This window comes from Microtus ochrogaster, linkage group LG5, assembly GCF_000317375.1.
Source record: "Microtus ochrogaster isolate Prairie Vole_2 linkage group LG5, MicOch1.0, whole genome shotgun sequence".
NCBI lineage: Eukaryota > Metazoa > Chordata > Mammalia > Rodentia > Cricetidae > Microtus > Microtus ochrogaster.
In genome coordinates, this window is record NC_022031.1 from 15,297,465 (window position 1) to 15,308,584 (window position 11,120).

The following is an 11,120-nucleotide window of genomic DNA, read 5'->3' on the forward strand; positions in this document are numbered from 1 at the left end:
GTCCAGTTCTGCTCTAACCACTTCCTTCCCATTCTTTACTCAAATGATGTCATAGAAACACTTTGCTCATGGCCTGTTTTTCTGGGAATTCATATAACAAGGTATGATGATTTACCCTTTCCTTGACAACAAAGAGAACTTGACATATATGGGTAATGTTAAGAATTAGCAGAAATGGGAGTCACTTTTAAATTCAGACTTCTTTTTGTAAAGTTACAGTCCTGGGATTTCTGCTGGAACAAATTAAGAACCTTTGAATAGAGTTCTGGATAAAGAGGCAAGCAATAAAATTCAAGGTAAGAATATTCACTCAAAATACATAGTTTTTCTGATCTTTAAATTTAATTTTTGGGTGAATATGTGTATGCTTTATGTGTCTGTATGTATGTGTGTTCCCATGTAGGTGGCCTTATATGTGTATGTGGGTATGTGCACAGATATGTGTATGTACTAAGGTCCCAAGTTAATGTCAGGCATCTTCCTTGATCATTCTTGACTTTATTAAAGCAGGGTCTCCCTTGAACTCAGAACTTACCAATACAGCTCATACAGGTAGCTGAATGCCTTCCCAGGTTTCCAGAGGTTCTGAGAATTAGCTGCAAGTGTTTTATACATGGTGCCATCTCCTTAGTTTTAGCTTTTATAAATCTTTTTTAATTAAATTTTTTCCCATTTGTTTTACATACCTACCACATTTTTCTTTCTTTCCTCTCCTCCCATTTCCTCCCCTCATTCACTCCTTCTCTTTCTCCATCCAGAAAGAGACAGTCTCGAATGGGAGTCAACAAAGCAAGGCACAGCAAGTTGAGGCTCCCTGCATCAAGGTTGGGCAAGTCAACCCAGCATGGGGAATGGATTCCAATCCCATGTAGGTGGCCTTATATGTGTATGTGGTTCCTAGCCAGCTCAAGCAAGGAACCCCACAAACAGATCAAGGTACACTACTGTCACACACAAGCAGAGGGCCTAGGTAGGTCCCATGCAGGCTGGCTAGATGTTGGTGAATAGCCCATGTACTCCCACAAGCTCAGGTCAGCTGTCTCTGTGGGTTCCCCTGCCATGACCTTGACCCTCTTGGCTTGCACCCGAACCTTCCTCTCCCTCTTCAACAGGCCTCAGGAGCTCAGCCCTGTGCCCTATCTTATCTTTGAAACAACAAAAATGCAAGTGTTGAAACTCCTAACAATTAGACTGTTCTTTTGATTCCTGGTTCACTTTTGATAGCATATGAATGCTTATTGCTTTGGGGGGAAGCAAACACTGTGGTTTCCGCAGTGGTCTACGCTAGTTACTGTCGAAACAGGTTTGCCAACCACAGGAAAGCAGGTCTGGTCCTGGTCAGACACTGTTCCAGAAGCGAAACCTTTGTCATGAGGAGCAGCAGTGGCTGCCTCTGCAGTAGCACTCTGGTGGCAGGCGTCGACATGACCATGCAAAGTGCCTGCTGCTGCGGCTTTCTGCAGGAAGGCAATCTATCACCAAGAGGTTAAAGATCAATCATTGTGCAAGAGCTTGCACCGACAACTACCTTATGCCCACGGTTAGTCTGTGGTCATCTCCTCGGACAAAACTGTCCACAGCAATGTCTTCAGAAACACAACTCTTAAGCAGAAGGCCAGACAAGAAGCCAAGATCCAAGACAGGCAAGAACAAGTTGTTCTTCCAGAAGCATCGGTGCTTCGGTTTTAGATGCCTTTGTTTGCATCATTTTTTTTAAGGGCTTGTGCTTGAAAACAACACGATCATCCCTAAACCTGCCTGGCCCCGACCAGCTAATGTTAATTGCCAGTCACTAATGTGAACAGCCTGTGGAAAGTTAGGGTTGGAATTGAAACGATTAAAAACCCACAGTGAAGAGTTTCAGAGTTCCGTGCCCCGAAAATGCTGGCAACTTTCCTGGACCGATGCGATACCTTCAGAATTATTAATGTTTAAAAAGTGGTTTGGAACAAAAAAATGTAAATGCTACTCAGAAATATAAAACAGACAAACCCTCTCCTGGACATTTTGCTTCTCCTATTGTTTCATCCAGTTCCAGTTTTCTGTAAAATCTAGTTTTCATGCTGCGGTTTTCCCTACCTGCTCTCTCACTCAAAGTCAACACTTTCTCAGTCCCGTTCTCTGCGGCACCGGGGCCCCCCTTAACGCTTGAAGGGTCCCCAGTTTCAAATGGACACAAAAGGAGGTTGAGAAATTGAAAGCTGCGGAAGGGCAGGGCGGTACAACTACTGAAGACACGGCTTCCACAAGCCTTCCTGGACTTTCCCAGCATTCTAGAAGACAGCTCCTCCTCCTCACGGCTCCCAATTACCCGCACTCCCCAAGCAGGGGTATTTCCCTGATGACTCTGTAAGCTCCTGGAAGTGACTGGTCTTCTGGGTCTTTGTTTGCATTTGGAGTGTATATGCCCCAGCAGAGTTCTCCAGCCAGGTCATGGGCTCCATGGCATTGCCAGCTGAGAGAATAAATTGAAGGAAAGTTCTACCAAGAACTGGGCTTGTCTCTAAGTCTTTGGTGAAGGTGGTGACCAAAACTAGTCTTCAGCTAAACACTGAATGGCCTGTTTCAATACCCAGGTCTGAGTGAATTGCAGAGAACATGAAACTATGACAGATCTGCTAAGTGTAATTTGCAGTTCAGTTCGTAGGCACACGTCTGCTGTGCTTACCCAGAAAGCCCTGCTCTTCAGCCTTTCCTTGGTCTATGGTTTTCTAGGACATGGAGAGTGTGTGCCTACTGATTCAGGTCCATGCTCTTGATGCCAAGTGGCAGAAATAAAGTAAAAGGAATAATTCATTCATTTTAGTTCCACCTTCTCATTTTAATTCTCAATTAGAGGTTTCTTGTTCCCCAATAAATAACATTCTGTTTTCATTGTATCCCTTTTTGACATTGTAAAGAAGATTTTATAGGACTTTAAAGTTTGATACTACTAGAAGAATTACTTCTAATGATACTTGTTTTCAAGAGTGGACTGAGCTAATGGTTACTTTTTACAACCTTGTCTCTGTGTGCTGCTTCATGTGATAACTGATGTACAATTCTTGTGTCCATGGAGCAAATCAGAAAAATTTCCAAAGATGGGGGTGGGGATTCTGTTTGTTCCAGTGAAGACCTTGGCAGAGTTGACCGTGGGCCTCAGATGAAATCAGTGTTCTTTCTTCTTCCTGCATGTGCCTGTCTCCATCCTCTCTGTACAGAGGGGCTTTCCATTCTTTGCTCACTCTAGGGAGGTCATGTCTGTTTGTCAGTGCTGGACATGAGTTTAATACCTAGAGATGGAAGGGGTTCTTACCTTTTAGCTCTGGATGGCCACCCCAGAACAGTTTGTAGTCTAACACATGTCCTGTGCTTCCTAAATCAGTCTTGAACGCTACAGAGAAGGAGTTTACTTGAGGGTTCATGTTCCACTTTGACAGGGGCAAGAACTTTGGACAGAAGAGGAAAGTAAACATTCTCAAGGGGGAAAGTTAGCAGTTATCATAGAAGGTTTATTAATTTTTTTATTTATTTGCTTGTAAAGGATTTATCAATGCCTAGAAAGCTAAAAAGAATAGATCAAGTTTTCAACACAAGTGCCTACCTAGTCTTACCAAGTACAGGCCATCCACGGCAGTAGATACCCACTCCACGGAGACTGTTACACAAACACCGACAAGAGCTTACAGAATAAGTGCACCAGGCAGACTGGAACCTTGCTTCAGAGTGAATTGTCAAATAGGGATTCCTTCCAGGCAAGAGCTATCTATCACAAGCCATATGGATGGGGAGCCAAAGAATTGACTGCCACAGCTCAAGTGCAAGGGCTATGTCTGCAGAAGAATGGTTACTTAAAATGCTGCTCACCAAGGAGTTGGCTGCTGCGCTGTGCTTTTGGAGCTTAACCTAATTGAGTGTTCATATGTGTACTAGAGTGTGTGTGTCTGTGTCTGTGTGTGTGTGTGTGTGTGTGTGTGTGTCTGTGCGTGTGTGTGTGTGTGTGACAACATGTTCTCAGGGCCTTTCTGACCTGACTACTGCCACATTGCTGCATGTAGAAGATATGCATAGGAAGTTTGTCTAGACACAGATTAAGATAATATAGTACAGATTTAAGTATAGTAGACTAAATTTTTCTAACTCTCTACTTTCCCCCCTTTCATGCTTCTAAAGAACAACCCGGGCCTCTCTTCATACTCTAAACGTAAAGCTGCATGTGATTGTCCAGACTTGGACAAGCGGAGTGTGCTGAAGGTGTTTCTGTTTAATCTTCCTAGTCTTTCACCAGGATGCTTTCCTCACATTGACAAGCCATCCTCATTTACTGTAACTATCCTACTCTGAAATCTTCTGTAAAATCTTCTGCTTAACAGAGTTCCTCGGTATTCCATTAGTAAGAATGATAAGATCAGAGTGTATTTACATTTATTTTTAATTTTTTTGCACACATACAGGCATACGGGTAAGCATTTGAACTATCACCACCTAGAAGAAACGTGTCTGTTTTAAGGTAACTAAGGACCCTCTGACCTTTAATAGTCATTCAAGAAACCACAGACTTGGGAAACAGCTTAGAGATTAAAATATTTACCCTGTAAACAAGAGGACTGGAGGGGATTAGACTCTCAGAATCCACATGAATATGAGGTGGGTATAGTGACCTATTATAACCCCAGCCTCAGAAGCTAGAGACAGGGGATCCCCAGAACAAGTTGGCTAGCAAGGCTAGCCATATTAGTGAGCTGTGGGTTTGATTGAGAGATCAGAGCTCCTGTATCAAAGAACAAAGTGGTAGAGTGGTCAATTAGTATGATTAACATCAATCTCAGACCACCCCAGGCACCTGCATGAACATATGCACCATACCCATACACATGTGCTCACATATAAGTGAAAATGCACACACCTACATACATGCCTACCACACACATATACATATGAAAAGAAGAAAAAAGTAAGAGAGAATCAATTTGATACATAATATATTTGTATTATAAAGATGCAGACATTGTAATGACTAAATCCATATAGTCTCATTTACTTTCTTGCTAGAGATAGTTAAAAAAGATAAGCATACATCAGGAATAAACTAAATAAATACATCTGTGCTTATGGATGTTTAGGAGATCAACGTATATAAACCAAAGTACAAAAGAAAATCCACAGTCACTTAAAATGGAGAGATGGCTGAGCTCTTGCAGAGGACCCACGTTCAGTTTCCAGTGCTGGGGTTGGGGGCTTATAACCTCCTAGAATGATGCTTCTGGGAATTTGGCTCTCTCTTCCGGCCTTCACAGGCACCTGTACACATGTGTGGTTCCCACTCTGTTCCCTATATGTCTACACAGAAATAAAAAAATTAAAAGACACCGACTTCCAGGCAATTGGCTTTCAATATAACTCTGGCATCTTCAGATTGAATTCACTTCAGTGGATAAGGCTTGTCCATTTATTACTCCATTTAGAAAAAAATGCCTTAAATTAGCAGTAATTCCACAGAACACACCACTCTAACTGCGTAGGTGACCCAGTGAGCCTCTAATTTTCTCCTAAGGTCTCAGAGCGATAGATCCAGTCAAGATACCGACGTACGAACAATACGCTTTTCATTTGCAAGTGTAGAAAATGACCAGATATCATGGCTGGACCATCTTTAACCAATTTGGATAATGAGGGTGGTTTTGATTTGGCTTACTCTCATGTTATGAAAAGAAAACAGAGTGTGTTTTCTTTGTACATTGGTTTACTTTCCACGACACAGTTTCGCTCTGGTAGTTCACCAGGGTCTCATGACAAACATGAAGTGCTGGGGCCTCTGCTGTCCACGAGTGCAGAGAGTTCAAAGACAATATCAGTAGATGGACAGTCTGCCAAAAACACTCTGTAGACAGCCAAGGCCAGTCTGCCTGAAAACATGTCAAGTCATGTCAGTCAGAGAACACAGCTTCATGCCCAATATCAATCACACGTCGTACCATATCCCTTAGGGCACCATAATGCTAGCGTATCACTTCCTTCTAGTTCATCAGCCCCAGAAGGATGCAGTAAACCAGGAGAGCAGTTTAAGGAGCCATTTCCCCATTTCCTCAAATTCCGAGACGATGTGGTTCATGTAAATGCAGCCCTGTTTAAAGGGAAGGCTATTCTGAGCTCCAAGGACGCTCTCGACGGCTACATCACTGGTCATTTGCTTTTCATGTTTATTTGAGTTTGAATGCCTACAGACATTGCTGGAAAAATAAGCAATTTTCCCTTGAATTCCTAACCATGCCACTGATTAACTCGAAGGATAGAGTTACTTCTTGAGGTTCTGACAAACTCTTGAGATTTGGCGGTTCACTGCATGCTCTTCCTCTAAAGCCCCAGCAGTTCGTGCTTGTGACGTTTCCTGAGCTTCAGCTAAATGACTTGATATGGAAAATAAACTACACTAATCAAATTCTTTAAGCATTTCTCTGTTTCCCTATTTGGATAAGCTGGAAATCTTGTCAGCGTGTTTAGGACTGGAGTATTGGAACTGGCAGAGGACCCGACGGGCACAAAGAAAGCAAAGCAGACAGAGAAAGTCGTGTTCCATTCAAAACTCAAACAAATGAGAGCGCTGCCATTCTGAAAAGTCTTCCTGCTAAGGGCATTGCATCTCCAGGACTTGCATTTTAGGTTTTTGCAACGCTGATTTTTAATATGTTCCTTTTCCTCTGTAGGTTGATTGTAATACAACCCCACGAGGACTAATGAACCGCAGAATCTCTGGACGGGTACGAAAAGTTCCCACCACAAATCACGTTATGGAGAAGGTGATACCATCACGTCACTGTTAGCATAAGCAACTCCAGGCCTAACTCAAGGCTGACACCTGAGAAACTGATGCAGTCACAGGTAACTAAAGGACTTCTTAAACGAGGCTAGACAAGTTGAGTATGTTCTCCCTGTACTGCAAATGAAATTGAACCTAACATCACTTACCTCAGCGTGACTTACAAAGATCATTTCTTCAAGAAGCCTTGTCCTGCATTCTTCTTTGAAATGAACTGAAATCATTTTCAAATATCTGTTCTATATCCACTCTACCCTTTCCGTGTTATCCACGCTTGAAAGGCTATGCTTGCTTCTTATTTTTTCTAAGTGGGCTATAAAACATATCTTATATCCAAACCATCGTAAATTCTATTCTTGCAAATTTGCCAGTTTCAAAATTTCTCTGTTTAATAGTTTATTGTCGGTGTCCTCTGTTTCCTTTCTTGTTCCCTTTGAGGATCAGCCAAGCAGATACTACCAGAATTTATTTGTATTTATTAATGTGTCTTAGGCTAAACATTTCTTGTTGAAAGCGAATCTTACGGCCAGAAAGAATCAAACCCAGTTCTTGGCTGTCACGGCTGTAGCATGGGGTAATACTAGATGAAAAATAGAGACAGCAGGAATGTAAACTCTAGTTTACACAGTGATGGCCTTTCTTCCTATTAAGGTACTTTCTGCTTGCTAGCTCTCCTTCCACTTGCTAAATAGCTAAACCCTGATATAGCAAAAAAAAAAAAATGCAATTCACAACCAAAAACTAATGTCACCCAAAGACAGCTTACTGTTCTAAATAAAATGGGAAGAACATTGGGATGACAGGTCAGGAAACAAATCCACTTTATTCCAACTGCCTTGGATATTTTCCAGGTGTTAAATGTCCAGACAGAGGAATGATAGAAAACTTACCTTTTTTCCTTAAATCACACTTACACAGATTATTATTTCTCTACCCTCATCACTGACTTCTTTGCCTTGCTTTGAACAGAATCGATTACTTTTTTTTTTTTTTTTGTCAGAATAGCCCCAAGCTGAGTTACAAAGGATCTTACCTCTTGGTCCCTTTCCGGAAGATTCCCCTGCGTGTGTTTTTAAGAACAAGTCTTTCTCTTTGGAGGAAGTAGGAGACACTGCTTCTTGCTTGGCATCATGGTGATTCAGGAGCAGGGGTAATGAAGAGATGCAGTCTTGTTTGGGAGCAGGACAGCATTGCTGGCCCAAGCCTGCAATAGGGCAGCATGACTTTTGTGCACACCTCGTCCTTCCAGATGCTTTGGCCCTCTCTGAAGCAGACAGCAGTGTTTCTGACCCAGGATCATGGTAAGGATTTCCCACTAGCACCTCTGCTAATTAAGACATGTATACACAGTGTCATGCCCTACCAGCAGATGGGTGTCCAGGACAAATGAAGCCGTGGTCACCAACAGTCACTACCACCTCTCCTCGCCATCTGTTTACGGAAGCAGCATTAGCCATTTTGAGATAGCTACATTAGTGAGAACATGTTTTAGTTTCCCATGTCCCTAAACTATTTTAACGTCCCCCTCGTTAGGAAGGACGTTGTATTTTGATAATGAAGTCTCTGTGAATGGAGCTTTTCTTTTGGACCCTGAAAAGTGTCTTGTCATTTCCTCTGTTGTCCCATGATCTCAGGGGAGACAACCGTTGTGAACCCAGCCCTTGTTCTCCACATATGATGGACCTTCTGTCTAGTGGCTTCCAAGCTTCCAGCCGTGTCTTCCTCTTGCCGAATTTAATTTTGCTGTATTTCTCCTCGAGTTTCTCCAAGTGCGTCCTTTTGGGTGTTAGGTCAGCTTCCAGAATGTATATGTTGGTGGTATCTGTCACAAGATTTAGAGTTTTCAATCATTATTTCTTTGAAATCACATTCGTTCTTGTCCTTCTGGGAGTCTGTTGCTCTCCTTTGTTACAGTCTCACACGCTCTGGACAAAATGCCTGTACTCTTTGGTCTGTCTGCTCTCTCTGTTTTGGGGAGTGGGTAAATAGGTCAGTTGTCAAGTCCCTTGCTTCTGTCATACATCATTTTTGTTCTTTGATCAAACTTAAAAGTCTATTCATTAAGTTTTTTTAATTAGTTAATTGTATTTTTTAGTTCTCTTATTTCCATTTGGACTTGTGTTACTATCATTTCTTTCATTTAAACGAAATAGATAAACTATCATTTAAATGAAGTTTTTGTTTAAATTCTTAAGACTTATAGAAAAGATTTGTTGATTCATTGTGTGTGTGTTGTGTTGTGTGTGTGTGAACATACACACCTGTATGGGTACATGCACAGGCAAGATGTGGGTAACACATACCCTGGTGGTGGAGTGTGAGGCACCAGAAGTGGGTGCTTGAAATAGAACTCTAGTCCTCTGCAGGAACAGTGAGTCTGTGAGTGAACTGAGCACTTTCTCCAACCTCTGTTTAGTTTTAAAAACTTATGTCAGGGCTATGGATCATTGTAGCCTAGGAATGTACATGGGATAGAGCATTTACTGCATAATGTAAGACACTGGGTCTCTTTCCCAGAAATGCAACACACACGCATGCATGTACACACATACACATGCATGCACACATATATGCCTTCATGTACACACATGCCCATGCATGTACACACACACGCATGCATGTACACACATACGCATGCATGCACACACATACGCATGCATGCACACATATACACATGCATGTATACATATACGCATGCATGTACACACACGCATGCATGTACACATATGCACATGTATGCACACACATACGCATGCATGTACACATATAGGCATGCATTACACACATACGCATGCATGTACACATATAAGCATGTCAATAAGTAACTATTCAATGAAGTATTTTATTTTTATTGTTTTGAAATTTTTTGGCTTTAACACCTGATTCATTCGAGTGTTTATCTATTGATGGCTTGTTTTTGTTCAAGGTGGGATTTTCCTGTAATTGTTTTACTTTTATTTGTTTCTTTATATTCTATATTATTTATGTTTTACTTTTGTATTATAAAAGTACAATACTTTTATAATAAAATTTAAAAAGTATTTGCATAATACAAACTTGAGTTTGACTACTGAGACTTGAGTTTGTATTGACCATACAACATGGACCCCAATTACATTTTGTGCTAATAGTTAAATTACCTTTGATGGTTTCACACTTGGCAAGTACATTTTGAGGCATCAGATTTGACTCTTAAATCCAACCTCTAAAGTACCATCTGGTATTCCTGAGAGCTGCCATTGTCCTTTGCTTTTGTTTATAAAGATCTTAAAATCATGAGAAAAAAAAAAAACAAGGGAAATGCAGAAAGGAAATGTGCTTTCCATATACAATGGGGCAGGTTGCGACTATGAAAGTCATTGCTGGTGTGTTACACAGTAGTCTTGGCAGGGACTTGTCTAGGACTACATTCTAATACAGCAAGAATGTTATAAACAAAAGCGAAGGACAATGTTTTACTTTTATTTGGTTTGAATCTGAAATGCCCCCTCAAGGCTCAGTGGGATTGTTGATAGCTTGTTTGGCAGTTTAAAGGCTTTGGACACGTGATAGTGTGTGGAGGGCTGTGCTTACTGTCATGGGTGAATTAATTCCTTGATGGATTCATTGGTGGGAGATAGTAGAAGGTATACAGAGAGAACAAGTCACCTGGGCTGTGTCCTGGAAGGGCATGCACTGTTCTCTCCTTTGTTTCCCGGCCATGAGATGAGCAGCCCCCTCTACTACATACTGTTTGGGTGGAGGCGTCACTCCAGCTCCCAGCATCCATGTATCCAAAGGTTCTGGGATGTTTGGGTGAAGGCTTCAATCCAGCCCCTGGTACCTATATATCCAAAGGGTCTGAAATGTTCCAATGGAAGCTCCACCCCAAAAACCCTCCCCTGGAGCTGCCTCCATCCACACTCTGCCCCTGAGAAAGCCCACCAAATGATGACCCCTTTTCAGGGATGCTCAAGACCACTCCCACAGGGTATTTAAACTGCCCCCTCTGGAACAAACACATGATTTTCTGATCTTTCTTTCCAGTCTCCTCTCGGGGGGGGGGGGGGGGCTAGAAAGCCATCCGAGAGCCTTGTATCCATGTGCATTTTCTAATTGAGTTTAATTTAGTTTGATTTGGATTATTGGGTTGGTGGAGGGACTTATTGGGTGCAGAAACTTTTCACATACTGTCTAGCATGATGTTCTACTTTACCACAGACCAGAAACTACCAAAACAGAAACACGTGAAAAAAATTTTTGGAACTGTGAACCAAAATAATCCTTCCTTCCTTCCTTCCTTCCTTCCTTCCTTCCTTCCTTCCTTCCTTCCTTCCTTCCTTCC